Below are 15,906 nucleotides of genomic sequence, written 5' to 3'. Positions count from 1 at the left end.
AAATTATACTGAAAGAAAGAAAACATTTTCTTTACTTAGGAGGACACATTGCTTGTCTTGTACAACAATTTTTCTTCCTCCTTTTGTTTCTAGCACTGATTCTGTAAAAGTTAAAATCCACTTTGCTGAAAGAAGTTCATTTGCGTTGAAACTGTCTCACTTCAACTGAACAGTGCCTAAAGGCAGTATTTTGGAATAAGAACGCTTATTAGATTCAGTGCCCCAGCACCTTTGCAGCACGTTGTTCACCTAAGAAAAGCACCAAAGATCTTTAAGAACACAAAACACGACCAAAACCCGTTCAGGCTACAAAACAGCATTACAACGGGACGGGCATTTTTTTCCAGCCCCCAACTAAGAGATCCACATTAATTTCGCAGGTCAGAGGAGGGGAAGGGGGACGAGCAGAAAGCATGCAAACAGCATCTGTGAGAAAAGGAAGCAGCAGCAGCGCTCAGCTGAGAGATGAATTTCGCCAAACCTGTTTCCGAGCTGCGGTTATCCTTCCCTGACCCCTCGATACGCTGTCCGGGCGAGGAAGCCCAACCCGCAGCACAACCCCACCAGGTGCACCTTCCAGAGCTCCGGCCAAACATTAAAAATCAGCTCCGGGTCTCTCCGGCCCCTTAGCGCTGTTCCGCCCCGTCCAGCCCGGCCGGAGCCGGCGCCGGAGCCGGAGCGGCGGAACGGGGCTGCGGCGGGCGGGCGTACGCCGGGCATCCCGGTCCCCCCCCCCGCCCCCGGAGGCAGACCCCGCTCCAGCCTCCCGCCGGCGCCTACGCTTATGCCCAGTCCATTAACTAGTGAAGTGCGCATGTACAAGAACAATTAGCACCGCTCGAATGGAAAATAAATAAATAAGAAAATCCGAATGACCTTACCTTATAATAAAACTTTTTTTTTTTTTTAAAGCATTAAAAAGGAAAATTTTGCGGCAGGACAGACCCCGCGCCGGCTCAGCGCCGCCCCCCGCCGGAGGGACGGCTCTCTCCCGTCGCTGCCGTGCCCCCCCCCCCGCGCACGGCAAGGTGACGGCTGCAGCCCGCCGGGGCGGGGGGGGCCGGGGGCGCAGCGTGGTGCCGGAGCAGGGAGAGGGGTGGAGCCGCCGCCGCCGCCGCCGCCGCTGCCGGCGCGCCTCGGCGGGGCAGGAGGGGTGGGGGGAGTCGGAGGGAGGCGGTGGCTCGCTTCTGGCAGCGCTTCCTCTTAGCCCCGCTTTCGCGGAGTTTATTATTGACAGCCCCCTCCGGGGTTACAGTTTATAGGTTAACGATTAAGAGAGAATAATTTGATGGCGGAGAAGCCTTGCGAATTGCTTTCGCTTAACGGAACTAGGATGCACAAAAGCCATGCTTCCCAGCCCGGGCTGCCAGTTCGTTCCTCTGACTCAGGAAAAGTTCCTCTTGCTTTTCTCTTGTCCTCCTGGGGTTTGAAGTGACAGTGCTACTGTTGGTGAGCACTGGCTGATCTGAAGATCGGTTGATAAAGGCATGAACACGTGAAGAAAATCCCCTGTGGATTTAATATACCTGCGTATTTGGTTTTGAAAACTCATGCGTAGTAGCAAGGCTAACTCAGAGAGTCTGCGTGAGGTCTGAAAAGCACCATTTTGCTAGCTTCCTGCATTAAAGAAGTCCTAAATTAGCCCTTTTGTTCCCAAACCAACATAAAAGGATTTGGGGATTCCTTCTATTTGCCTGACGATTCCCTAGATTGCCCACGGTCACCTTTACAGTCAAGGGGAACTAGAAACCACTCTTCCCTTTCCCTTCTCCTTCCCTTTCTCCTTCCCCTTTTCTTTCCTCTTCCCCTTCCCCTTCCCGATCACCTTCCTCTTAAGAAGCTTGTAATATCCAAAAGCACTGAAAGCATATCATGTCAAATATTATTATCCACAAAAAATGGACCAGTGTGTGTTTACATTTTTGAGAAACTGTCTAATTTTGTGTTCTTTCATTAGTTTTCTTTAGGACCCTCTCCTCATTCAGCATGCAGGCTGGGCAGTGCTCAACTGAAAAGCAGGTGCTTAATGATTGATTTTATGCTCTTTATTCAAGGCCCTATTTACCACACACTCTTCAGACTCTGCTGAGGACAAAATTATTCATTTCTGGGTGGGAGAAAGAAGCACAAAGGGACTAGGGTTTTGGTTGGGACCCTGCTCCGGGGTACACAGGATGGGGTTTTCGGAGCGCTGCAGGGTGGGTGCTGCTGCGTGTGCTCAGATCACAGCCCCATTTGCCTCTAGCTCAGGAGTGGATGCTCCAGACTCCTGCACGTCAGAGCCCAGATCTCCAACAAGCTCCCCAAAATGAGAATCAGTCTTAGAGAGAAAAACATTCACAAGCCATGTAAATTAGCTTCACATGACTTAATTAGCACCATGTAGGAAATCCGTCACACAAACTCACAGGGGTAGAGTCACATTTTCCAGGGAAACATATACCAGCCTTAATCATTCTCTCTCTTTTTATATTCCCCTACTCATTTACTAAATACTTTCCAAAAGATGCTGTTGGGGTCCTACAGAGAAATTGTTGCCTCCTGTGTGCAAAGCTGGTGCATCTCAATATGTTTCTATTTTTCCAGTGTCAGACGAAAGGTTTTGGTACAAAACTTGTGTTTGATTATGCAATTACAAATGATCACATGCATCGAGCAGACAAATGTTCTGCTTAATCTACTTACCCTGTCCTTTGAAATCCTAATAACAGTTCTGGTAGAGCTACATATTCTTTAAAAAGAGGAGATTGCACGCACAATGGCAAACACTAAAATAGATATCCACCATCAAAATTTAATGATGTGGCATTATATTGGCACTTAGGGAGATTGTTGGAAGAGTTTAGATGCTTTAGATTGCCTGCATAAAAGTCTGCACTCTGAGTTAACAAAATAATTGATAGCAATAGCAGGTTGTCAGCCTCGAGGCAGTTTGATACTAGAAAGGCACAGAGCACTTTGCAAGCGAGTTTCAAAACTATCTGCTGACAGACGGGTTTGACTGTGATCAGCAGCTGAGAGCAAGGCTCTGCCCTGCCGGCGCTGCTGGCTCTGCAGGAGGATATCTGGTCACACACCCCGTCCCAGCTGGCTGTGGGCTCTGAGCTCGTTGTACAGCTCGTCCCAGTCCTGCTGCGCCCAGCATTCAGGCCCAGGCTCCTCCTCACCTCTGCACTCTATTTCTAACCCCCACCTCTCCCAAATCCGCAACCCTCCTAGACGTCCCCTCATATCTGCTCTGGCTCTTCTTTCGTCCGTGATGCCGCGCTTGGGCCAGGCTGGAACTGCAAGCGACCCATCTTCCCTCATCTGTGTTTTCATGGTCTCGGCTCAGAGCAGAAATTTCAGGGATGTCAAGAGGATCCTAATATTTATATTAGGAAAGCAACTTTGAGTTTGTAGCAGTCAGCTTGGTACAGATGTGACATGAAGAAGGGAGGGGACACTGGGGGTGCAGGCCAGAAGGGATCACCTGTCTCACGAAGTCCAACCACTCACAACCACAGCAGCTGCGCAGTGGACTCCTGCCCACACCACAGACCTCAAAGGATTACCTCTACCCTTCACAAATTTGGCAGCAAAAAACCAGCAGCCAGAACTATGATGTGCCATGAGAAGACCAGAGGGTGACTGAGGGCATTGCCAGTGTCCCTATGTGTCAAGAGATGTGTTAAAAGGAATGCCCGGAGGACGCCACAGAGCCTGGCCCAGTCTAAGCCACTGCCTCTCGCCCTGGGGCAAGCAGAGTCATCAAGAAATGCATGGTGTCCTCCAGAGGATGCTGCATCATAAAACCGCAGAATGGTTGAGGTGTGAAAGGACCTTGGAGATGTCTCATCCAGCCCTCTGCAGGTCCAGTTAGAGCAGGTTGCCCAGGGCCTGCTTGGCTTGAGCCTTGGACACCTCCAATGACGGAGACATCACAACCTCCCTGGGAAACCTGTTCCAGGGCCTGACCAACCTCACCTTGAAAAAAATCTAAATTAGGCTGGATTGCTAAGACAAGGTGATATAAAGTTGCCTCATGATAGTCACCAGCGGCACCTGGGACCACCAGTGATCCCCAGAGGGGACTTATCCCAGACTGCCAGCTCCCTCAGCTTACTCTGCAACTTAGAAATAAAAGCACAGGGAACGTGATGTAGAGTCACTGAAGTTGTCTGGATGTGAGCCAGCAGACAACTGGCTGCAAGACTTGGTAGAGAAAGTGCAGCGTGGTAGTGGTGAGCTTACACACCTTGCACTAGCTGAGATACGTCTGTACCACCACCAGACTTCATAATTAAAGTATTCTCCATCACCAGTCCAACCACTCCAGGTACCCACCACTATGGCAGTACCAGAGCTATAGAGGACATCACGTAGGATGTCACAGCTAAGGTAAAACACTCCTTTATCAAGAGTACCTTCACTTTTAAGTCACGTTAAAGGCTGGGAAACTCTAACTTGCTCCTCAGAATTTCATTAATCTTTTTGTTTATGCTTTCATTGGGATGAAGTAGTCCAAGAAACACATTCCTGAGTAAAGCAGCACTTGCAACATTGTGAGACCAGGTAAGAAAAACACCAAGAAATAAAAGCAGGGAGGGAATAGATAGGAATCTCAAACTCCACCTCACCTCTGAAAGTCAGAAATTGTACTGTGCATCTGGCACAGTTGTCTGCTATAGAGGAGAGTAACCGGGAAGCAAAAGGTGGAATTGGTTTAGCTATTTAATGATGTGCTAATAGACTACACATTTCTTTGATAAGTTGCTCCCTTTAAAAATTCACTAAACTCTGAACAGCAATGGATTCCTCTTGTGGATCTTAGAGACTTGTAACAAATGGTTGCCTGATTATAAAATTCTCTGTAAACAGGGCTTTGTAACCTTTCCAGCAGACTGCCTTGCTCTCTCTTGGCTCTTTATCTTCAGTGCAGAAACATATGTAACGTTTATAGCAAGGCAGCGCTTGCAACTCTCTCCAAGTTCTCTAACATGTTACAAAAAGCCCAAATATTTCTGGTTTTGCAAAACAAAACTTTTCCTAAATTTGTGTTTACTTACATACATGAAAAAGTATATTGTGTTGCTTGCCAGACTTGATTTTTTTTGTTTGTAAAACCTTCAAAGCAGTGAAAATCTTCCATCGTTATTTTGGGTTTTTTTCTCCTTTTGGCAAGTCAAACTCATTTGGTAAGTCAGACCTGTCCTCCGCTTTCTACTTAGCCAGTTGCCTACTCTTAGCGTAACAGGTATTAATGAGTTCAGTAGCATCTTGATAGAATGTGAAAACTTTGAATATTGCAGGAGGGGAGAGGCTGATTTTAATTTGCTGCTGAAGTTATAGTGAACAAGGTGATCCATTGGGCCTTTTGGAGACAAATAAATAATGAAGATAAATACAGTAAATTCTTGAAACATGACTGTAGGAAAAACCTGAGAAAAAGACTTCCAGTTGGACTCTGTGCTGTTATATCTCAGGCAATACATTTTATATAGCGTACATCATGCACTCTAAGAAACTTCATTTGGTAAGCTGCACTGACAACTGGCTTTGTTCACCTTTGTTCTTATTTGAAACAGGTTGTTCCATGCAGCTGTTAAAGAAACTGTGCACGCACACACAGATGCACACACATTTGCACACAGGCTTTTTTATTACTCCTCAGATCTTTCTAAATCAGTCATGCTGCCTAGATTTTAAATTCTTTTTCTCTTTGCAGCATGAAAATTGCCCTACGTTAGGATCTGCTGCCTTTTATGAAAGCATTATTCAGAAGTTTAACAAAAGTATTTCTGGCTTTGTTTTCCTTTTCCACTTTTTTCCCCCCTTCTGGTTTTCTGCTTTCTTAACACTTGTGTGTATCCTTTTGATCTCTGGGAAAGCTCAGTATCTCCAATACTGGTGGATCTCCCAGAAGTAAAAATGATTACAGCTGAAGTAGAACCCATCTATGTCAAGGGTACTCTTTTATAGTGTGATTTCATCATCATTTTGTGAATAAGCACCAACAGTATCATAGAAGCAGGCTGTGGCCCTTTGACCAAAGCATCTCTCGAGTCAGGGGAAAAGGTGTCCAGGACCTCAGAGAAGTGCACATGGCAGGATGGTGCCTTACTGCCCGCTGTGGACCTGCCATTTTTAGCATTGGCTGCTTCACGTATCCGTGCTTTATCAGAGCACCTCACTAATGTTGTCTTTACCTGCTCTGGTCTCCACCCTTGTTTTTCTAAATTACTCACTTTTGATGTGCTAGGTGTTCATGTGGAAAAATGACGTGGAGGAACGAGCTTGAGGCTTTGAGGGCAGGGAGAGCTGTGCCTGTTCTCAGCTTACCAGAAGAGACTTAGTCTTTTGGCAGTCTTGGCCTCCTTTGCACAGCCTGGGTCTGGAACATGAATTAAGCCTGACTGATTTTCACCTGTGTGATGCTTTTGTTCTGTTGGCAGCTGGCTCTCTGTTGTTGCCCCTTCTGCTGCCTCCCCCTCACCTGACTTCTCTGACTGTGGGTTTATAGAACAGAAATACTCCATCTAGAGATAAGAGTCACATTTTTAAGCATGACAATAAGTAACTCATAAAGAACAGTGGTGAATATTCCCTTACTGGAAACTGGCAATCAAGGCAGAATTACTTTTTTCCCTAAAGTGTATCATCTGTTGGTGCAAACAAGTTATGGGAAGTCCCAGTGCCTGTGCTCTACTGCATTAAGCAACATCATCAATATGACGCCTTCTGCTTCATTTTTGCTGTATTGTTCTTTATATGTCTTCTTCTGCTTGCAGCTCGGTCTCTTTTCTATCTTCTCTCTTCACCATCTTTTTTCCCTCTGTCATCCACCTGGAAGGCTCTACAGTGCTCTACTTTTGCCAACAGCTAGTTCCCCTCACCACTCCTGTTTTCATTAATCTCTGAATTCAGATCCACTTCCCATATTCTTTGTCTTGTGGCTGCCATCCCCTGCCCTAAACCTGCCTCTTTGCTATTCCTCATCCTTTACCTTCCAGTTCCATCAGTTCAGTTCCTGCCCCGTTGCTCTAACTCCTGCTGACCTTTTCTGGACTTCCTTTTTTTTTGTGCTGCTTCTCACTGACCTCCTCAAAGCAAGGTGATCCAGTGACTGGGACTGAAAGGCACCTGAGTCCTGCATCTAAAACTAAAGGTTGTCCACCTCACTGCTTCCCATTTGATACACCACTGAAAGAATGTATTTGATAGAGTGAATAAAACAAGTGGGCAGGAAAAACAAGAGAAAACAGGGTCCAAAGAATCGCTGCTTTGTTTTAGCATCAAGCAACCCAAGTGATGGTGTCTGGAGTCACCATGACAGGGTCTCAAACATGGGAAAGTGTTAAAAAAAAAAAAAAAAGAGTGAACAGGTTTAAAAACTGGATTTAGGAAGTAGCATCATTCATATAATTGCACGCACTGGGCTAGTCAAGCGTGGAAAAGCTCACACAGCTGTACAACATCAATGCAGCTTGAGAGCAAGAGTCTGCTCAAGTAGAGTCAATATAAAAACTCCATCTCCCTCAACGCAGGTTCTCAGATTTTCTTAGAAATACAGGCTATGTGTGCACTGTTTTGTATCATATTTGGCCACCTCAGTCACAGCTTGACATAAGGATTAAACAATGCACACTTATAAAAGTGGAGAAAAATAAATAATCTCATGAAGATTCCTGCTTGATTTTTAAACATGACTTCCTGTGAGCACTGTGTTCAGTGATTTAACAAATAATGAATCCTCAGTAAAATTTTCAAATGCTGTAAAAGAGCAGTCAGCGGCTGCTTTTATGAGCTAAAGAGAGACTGATGGATTTTAACAACATCAGCACTGAGTAATCCTGGCTGTCACACCACATCCTAATATACTGTGTCCCAACCGTCACTCTGAAAGGCTGTGAAGGTATTTCTGTTAATTTTCATGCCAGGACCCTCAGCTCTTGCCCTGAACACAAAGGAGCACACAGCTGCCCACCACATCCATCTCACAGCCCCACCGTTGCCAGTGCTTTTTGCCCTTGTGTTCTGGAGGTGCAGCATAAATGGACCCCCCACCCCCGCCCCCCCCCCAAAAATCCCCAAACCCACCACAACCCTGAAAAAAACCCCCAAACAAAACCCCATATACCTACACAAAGCTTTTCTACTACCACATAGCTAATTACTACAGCTCATGCAATTCTTAGGTTTGCTGCTTGCATTAGAAGATTTGTGTCTATTGAGAAGCAATTGTAGAAGAGACTGTCCCCACAGCACTCACCCAGGGGCTAGATTCTCCTGAGATTTGAGCCTGCTATTTTAACCTCCTGCTTGTAGTTGCTGAGAGCAGGATCCAAAAAAGACTCACACAGATTTTTGGAATGCAATTAATGAATAATTTAAAGAGGGACAGATAAAAAACCCCAACCAAACACCACCACACATATAAATCTGAATGTTCATAGGCACCTGATTTTTGGGCAGATCTGTATCTTGGTCACCCAAACTTGCTGTTGCACATCCTTGCAAGTCCTATCATCTTGCCTGAGCTGAACAGCATTCTCCACCTGAGGTTATTTGTGCCTCATGAAATACATGTCTTTACACACGGAACAGCAAAGGGCTTGTTCTGAGGACCAGGGAGACATGGGCTGACCACAGCCATTGCGCAGGGATGGGAGCCATAGGTACTTCCATTCAAAGGAAGAGTTGGAAGGGGGCTGCCTCTTGCACCAGTGCTTGTGGACTGCATTACTTGCCCAGGGAGTGGCATACCTGGTTTTATTTCTCTCCTCAGGCTGAGGTAATTCCAGCTTGCGCTACCTCTTTCCAAGATGATGTCCTGACCACCAGCCTGTTGAATGTTTGGATGGCAAAAGGGAAGGACAGGGAAAACTTATGTACCCAGATGGAGAGCAAGCAAGGAGAAACCGGGCCAGTTTCATACTGTAAGTGTGAATTAGAAGGTACTCTTCTTGCCTCTGCTTGCCTTAAAATTTCTTTCTGCCATGTCTGTGTTGCCCTCTGAATAACTGCAGGGCTTATGCATCCTGGCCCTGTTGTTTTCTAATCAGGTATTTGGTTGTCAGCTGTTGACTTCCACTGAGCATCCTTGCTTACAAATCACTATTCTTTTTTAAATGTTATAGTGACATAAGCGTAAATGATACCTCACACACAGAGAGAGGCAAAATCCGTCTGCAAAAGCTTGCAGCCTCCTTGGTAGAATCAATAGGCAATACTGACCAAAAATAATTCAAAATACAAAGGTGTTATTTGGCTGCAGAAATTATGTAAAAATAATGTAGCAATAAATTATTATCATCATAAACAGAAATGCATATAGAAGTTATATAAAAATATAGTCATACAGGAAATAAATATTGTTGATGATAAGTTATTTTGCTGGAGAGCAAACTCTTATCCAGGAGCTATAACTCCACTCAAGAAACTGCTGAATGTAATACATTTTTATATATATATACTTCTACATGTACATACACACACACACACACACACACTGTTTTAACATTTTCGGCGTTCCTACCCTGGTTCTCATTAATCCCATTAATCAAGAAGAGCTCTACTGACTTCAAAGGAATTGCAACAATGCCAGCTTTGTGCTCATAAAATCCAGCGTCAAGTTGGCATTTTTACGGATTAGTTATTTCCTAAGACCTGAAGAAGCTGGATGTAGACGGCTCAGTGTAATGATGGGCACAAAGCAACAGTGCTTGCCACCGAAAGCAAGTTGGGCCAACAGTACTTGGTCTGTCAGGTCAGGACATGAGCCAGTCAAACCAGGACACACTCTTCTCCATCGTAGGATTAGCCGTGCCCACAGAGCGTGAGCTGTACAACAACAACTGCAAGCAGCAGTGCCCTATCCTCCACACCACCCGCCTGTCTTTCACCAGTATGGACACTGTTTTGCCCCTACTGTTTTTGGAAACCAGGGTTGTATCCCAGCCAGTAATTTGCAAAATGAAAAAATGTTGAAAGCTATGCATCATTTTAAAACAAGTTAAGTCATCTAGGAAAAGCCTGATATTTAAACGATGAAAGAGAGTATGTCTATCCTTTTCCAGTTCCTCTGAAAATAAACATTTTAAACGGAACTGTACAGGAACTTTCATCCTGTAATATATATACTTGTCACCAAGAGATACTTTTTCACCTATGACATAATTGCTATCATCAGAAAAGCATTGCTGTCACTCTGCTATAATTTAGCCTCATTTTCTGCTGATTTCTTTATCTTTTCTCATTAGGGCATTACATATTCAGCTACGTTACTATTAATCATTCCCTAATATAAACAACTGGATAACAGAGCTGTGTGAGTAATTGATTTTTCAGTTCCAGAGCTGAACCAAAAATTAAATAAGAAATTATCAAAGAAAAAAAAAAAGCAGCTTTATTTTTCTCTCTCATTCAAGTGAAAAAAGTTTCATGTGGATTTCAGTGAAACATTTGTTCATCTTGAACAAGTAATTTCATTTCCATCTTTGTCATTTTAAAAAAAGCACCACAGAGAGAGGACCATATCAAGGCACTGTTCACCAAAACAACAAGTGAAAAATCTTCACTTTTTGGAAAATGGAGAGACCTGGCCCAGTGAATTCCTGTGTCTGGGGGAATTTGAATACCTAGGCACTGACCTACAAGAAGATTGTCATCCTTTTGGTGAAAAGAACTCAAAAAGTATGTTAGTGACTTGTAAATGTGCAACAATTTTACCTGGGAAGAGTAGGAAACAGACACCCCAAGAGACCCAATGACATGCCCAGGAAGGCCTCCTCAGAGAGGTGGGTTCAAGTCTCAACAGGTTGACGGGAGAATTGAAAGTCTCCCATGGTCTAGGTGAGCGGCATAATCACAGGGTTATTTGATATGGTTTTTTGACTAGCTGGTCTTGTGAATTAAGCCACCAGATTTTCTTTGATGACATTTATAATAATTATCTTACACCCAAAATGGCATTTTTAATGAGTTTTTAAAAAATTAGTGGAAACAGTAGTTATGGCAAGACAATATTATAATCACAGGTGCTTTACAAATATATGCTGAATTATACATTTTGCATTCTGCATTTATTCCCCTTCACATTTGCACAAGCTTTGGCAAATTTCACAAGAACGTTTGGTTCGGATTTTTGCACCACCTGGGTTTTTTCTTCTGCCTTAAGATTTTTCCACATTTAAGCCTTAAAAAGAAATGAAAACTGAAACGATGCAAATATAAAACTCATTGTTGGTATTCTCCACTGCTGGTGGAGATACTGCAGGAAGGAGAAAGGATGCACAACATAGCACTCATCTTGGGAAAGAAGATGGAAAAAGCATCACATCTGTTTAGGGTTAGGAAAGCATCTATATAGGCTCACTGAGTCAGAATAACACCCCCAAGTCAGATGACATCTTGAGGTTCTTCACACAGCTTAGTGGGAGTTATCATCTGACAATGTAGAACAGGTCTTGAATATTTGTAAGGCATTAATCAAAATAGTAAGTCTTATACTTTGCTAATCAGTCTGTACATCTCTGCACAGGTAAACTTCCATTTAAACATAAAGCAAATATCCAACATGTTCAAGCTTGAGTGACTCTTAGCATATATTTATACTTGTAAATAAGTGGCATCTATCTAAATTTTTTAGAAATTCACTGAAACCTGGCACTTCAACTGAAACCTGTTTCTAATCTTTCTGAATGAGGAAGCAATTTTCCCTACATGACCCTGATTCAGTTCTTGTTTTCTTTGCCTAAAAAAATGACAACTTAGAAAGATGGCCTCAGTAGAGCTGTGAACTGATATTTATTTCAGTAGTATAATAACTCTGAAACATGCCAAAAGCCCCTTAAATTGTTACCTATTGCACCCTGGACAGAGTTTGGGTTCGTGAGTAGATTTTGAATGAAGTAATTTTTTCCCCAAATCTGACCCTGGGAGCATTTGAATTGATGATTTTAGCAAGCAAACTTGCTAGGAATAATGAACTACATATAGTTTTGTATAATAATTCTCTCTCAAGGGCTGTGAAGCTGATGCCTACTTAGAAAAAATTTTGGAAGAATAGCTGAAACAACACATGATGCCATTTTATATAATCCCAGAAGTGACTGAAAGACTGGACAGTTTTGAGGACTATCCAAGTGTGAAGAGATGGATTTGGATTAGTCCCAGCTCGTGGCAAGCCTCACATTGTATAAGACTCGCAATACTTTCATATTGTTTCTCCACAGTCCGATGTGGCTGTTCTTTCATTTTTAAATTACCTTTGGAGCCGTTTTGTTGGAACTTGGGACCATATTCATTAGTTAAAACATAAACTTCGAGCAGTCGCTGTCTTGCAGTCAGCTAGAGCTGTAAAACAGGACCTGCAAAATGGATGATCTTCAGATTTACTTAACTGTGCAGAAATGGTATTTGTCATTGCCAGGTTTTTTCATTTATTTCTTTTAATAGACTACCACAGAATTTGTGATCAGTGGTCCTGTCAATATATTACATTGACAGAAAATAGCCAGTGTTTCCAAACCATACAGATAGCATGTCAGTGTAAAAGAAAAGAATAAAAACTGTACTGTGGCCCTTGTCTTCTACATTATAAGATTAAAAGTTTAGAGATGCACTTACTGAAAAGTAGGCAGAGAGTGACTCAGTGCTCTACTACAGCCAGTAATGTGCAGTAAGATGAGTAACTACTGTACGCAATGGTGAATTCCCACAGTCCCATTGGGCTGGCTTTTCCTTTTTTTGGGTCACAATTTGGAAACCAAGACACAGAAACAATCACCATATGAGAAAAAAGTCAGAGTACAAATATGGCTAAGAACTCTTGGAGAAAAAAAATAGCAAAAATCTTTCTGTAAAGTAACTTGATTTCCAGACTTTAAAGGAATCACCAACAGGTTACACAGTTACAGGCCAAAATCTGTGCTATATGTTTGCACCATACACCTCACCCCAATATCTCTGTATGGGGCTATTCTTACCACAGAATTTGGCCTTAAACTCATAAATCACAGAGATTTATTAGCCCTGAACACTTCATACTTTTGGCTTGATTGTTCTCTAAACAAGTAACTGATGGATACTCTGCCCTGCTGTCTTCCTGCCAGCTTCTTTATTTTACAATCTCCATAAAAATCAAGAGAAAATGCAAACTGGAAAGGTAACGCAGACAAAATCTCCAAGCTATGTCACACTCCAGCTTTTACACTTGCTTTGATCCATGAAATAAAGGGAAACAAAAAGGCAAGCACTTCCCAGTGAAAGGTTTGGTGCTGCCGTCTCGTGGGAAAAGGGAGAAGGGGAGCTTTGGTAATAAAAGCAGAAATGCAAAAGGGAAAAAAAAAGATTTTAAAAACTTGCTAACATCAACACTCCCATTTTTGTTTCAAGACGGCTGTGTGCTTTATTGCTCGCAGATCAGTTTCCTTTGCAGGTGATGTGGGCCCAGAATTACATCACCAGCAGAGCAGCCAAGAGCATCTCGGTGCCAGGATGACCGAAGCCGAGAGGAATGTATTATCACAGACCTCCGAGGGACTTGCCAGTGCATTCCTTGCTGGGGGTGCTGCGATGGGGGAGGCAGAGAGGAGACAATTTTACACGAAGACTGAAAGGAAACTTTGTGGAGGAAAGATCTGGGGTCACAGTCCTGCTGTCTCCTCTAAGCAGATCTAATTATGGCCATGTACTTCAAAAAGAGGGTTTAACCAAAACCAGATTTAGCAGGGCACTGCTTAGGAAGTACAGACTGAATCCTTGGCCTTGCCTTTGAGGAAAATGCGAAATGCTTCAGCGCACTAGGAACACTGTCGATGTGGTTGTAAAGAATAATTTGAAGCTGCAGCAAGGAAAGCAAGAGCCAGTTTAAAATCCTCATCACTTCGATGAAGTCTTACAATCAAATGTGACTAAACATAATATCGATGCTTTCAGACAGACAGTACTTACATTAGATACTGGGTGTGTGTTTACTGACACATTGTGTGGTGGGGTAAGAGAGTCTCGGCAGTCTCAGGGATCTTGCTGGAAATGATCAAATTACTCACAAAAGACTTGCACAGATCTCCCTTAACGAGCTCCAACAAAGCCTTTCTGCCACATCGCACCCTCTATTCTGCAAACCACGTCCCATGCATATGAAAGCAACTCCCTCCTCCCCCCATTTTTGAAGGCTTTCAGGCGATTTCTGCCATCCTTCCTGCAGGACAGGCTCAGTGGTCCTCACCAGAAGCCTCTTTCTGAACCATTAAAATCAATGAGAGCTTTCCAGCGCTTTTAATAGCAGCAAAATGTGCTGTCAACAAATGGGATTAAAAGAAGAGTACAAGACAAATTGTTCAGAGATTAGCACCTCTAAAAATGTCAGGATTTTAAACCCCATCTCCTAGGTCGATCGCGAGGTCGAAGCAGTGCCGAGGTTACAGTGAGCTCTCCCCTTTTCCACCAGAAGAAAAAGCCCTGCTGTTCAAATAAAAAAGTTTATAATTGATCCTAAAGATTTCTCCCCTCCCTCCCCCAGTTCCCTAAAGGAGAAGGCAAGAGGGCTAGGACTAGGCAGAACAGAAAACAACCGAGTACCACTTCACGTTAAGCCTGCTTTACACAAGAGCTTTTTGGGGTTGGGATGCTGCTGCATGGTCTTCTGCTCTTCAGGTGTTCACTGCAAGCCACGTTGTCAGTGCAGCTCCAGTCAAACCCCTCATTCTCCACCTGCCAGACCAGAGACTCCTTACCCCACCGACTGCCACCAAAGGTCTCCCTCTGAGGGGGCCCAGGGGCCTCCAGCTCTTCTCCTTATTTCTCCAGGAAGATGGCTGCTTTTGCACTCCTGGGGATAGGAGATGCCCAAGGACAACTTGATGTTATGAACCGCAGCTGAGGTAGGCAAGCGTGGAAAAGGGGAATTTTCGTCGAATCGTAAAAAAAGAAAATACTATCCCTAACTTTCAAAACATTCCCATCTTTAGATATAATTATAGCGTACTATAGGGAAATCAGCAAAACACTTCAGACACCATGTCTGTGGTGGTCTTCCACTAAAAGTACCAGATTTCTTTCATCTCCATCTGGCAAATGGTTGTCACTACTCTTTTCCTGTAACATGCCAACCTTTTCCACAACCTTTCTACAGCTTAGTTGCACTTGGTGTTGCAGAGCCAACACCAACAGTCAGGCCCTCCAGCTTTCTCCATTTACCCCTCCTAGCTGTCTACATTTTTAATATCCCCATGTACAATTTTCTCTTTTTTATTTTTTATACTTTTCATGCATAATTATTCTTGACAAATCATGTTTTCCTGTTACTTTCTTCCTGTGCAAGGCTGAAATAATTAGTCCCTCATAGGGACTGTTTGCTTTCTTATCATGTTGTTGTGGATGGATTAGAGACAATGTATGAAAGTGTATGTAAAAATATATTCCAAAATAAATACATTAAAAGAGTGCTAGAAATACATTAGAACTGAGGCGTATTTCTGTTCTTAAAGAATTTCCCTTTTTATCTTGTTCGAACTTTCACAGGACAGCAAAAGCAGATGTGGCCTCTAAAAGTTGGTGTGGACAGCAATGATTAGGAAAGATTGGTAAAATACTGTGAGGAAAGAAATTACTCAAATTACTTAGATCCAGCACAGAAATTATTACTGCTCTCTTTGTACCAGACTGCTGTGAGATGGCCGTCCCACAGGCTGTTCTTCCTCCTGCTCACCCTGTCTCATTAACATTATAACTGCGAGTGCAGCGGAGTGGCTGACGGGCAAAGTTCACCTCCGTGTCCCTTTTCTGTTTCATGGAGACTACAAGTCTGTTCAACTCTTAATAAAATAACCCTAAGGCCTCAAAGCACCACAGTAAAACAGATTATATATATAGTGGTACTCATAAAACAAGAATGCCTATGCAGGACCCTAAGAAATGCTT

At 43.4% G+C, this 15,906-nt stretch overlaps 1 protein-coding gene across 5 annotated transcripts in view; it reads right to left on the bottom strand.

Moving 5' to 3' along the window:
* FILIP1 (filamin A interacting protein 1) overlaps positions 1-15,906 on the bottom strand; it is a 110,466-nt gene that overhangs the window by 25,817 nt on the left and 68,743 nt on the right. The window contains exon 1 of one of the 5 annotated variants that reach the window (XM_052781691.1): positions 482-648. The exons of the other annotated variants lie outside the window; for them this stretch is intronic. The gene's annotated coding sequence lies outside the window, so the exon portion shown is untranslated. Of the gene's footprint in view, positions 1-481; positions 649-15,906 lie in introns of those variants that run through there. 5 annotated transcript variants of the gene reach the window in all.

This window comes from Harpia harpyja, chromosome 3, assembly GCF_026419915.1.
Source record: "Harpia harpyja isolate bHarHar1 chromosome 3, bHarHar1 primary haplotype, whole genome shotgun sequence".
NCBI lineage: Eukaryota > Metazoa > Chordata > Aves > Accipitriformes > Accipitridae > Harpia > Harpia harpyja.
This window is presented reverse-complemented; position numbering and strand designations above follow the sequence as displayed.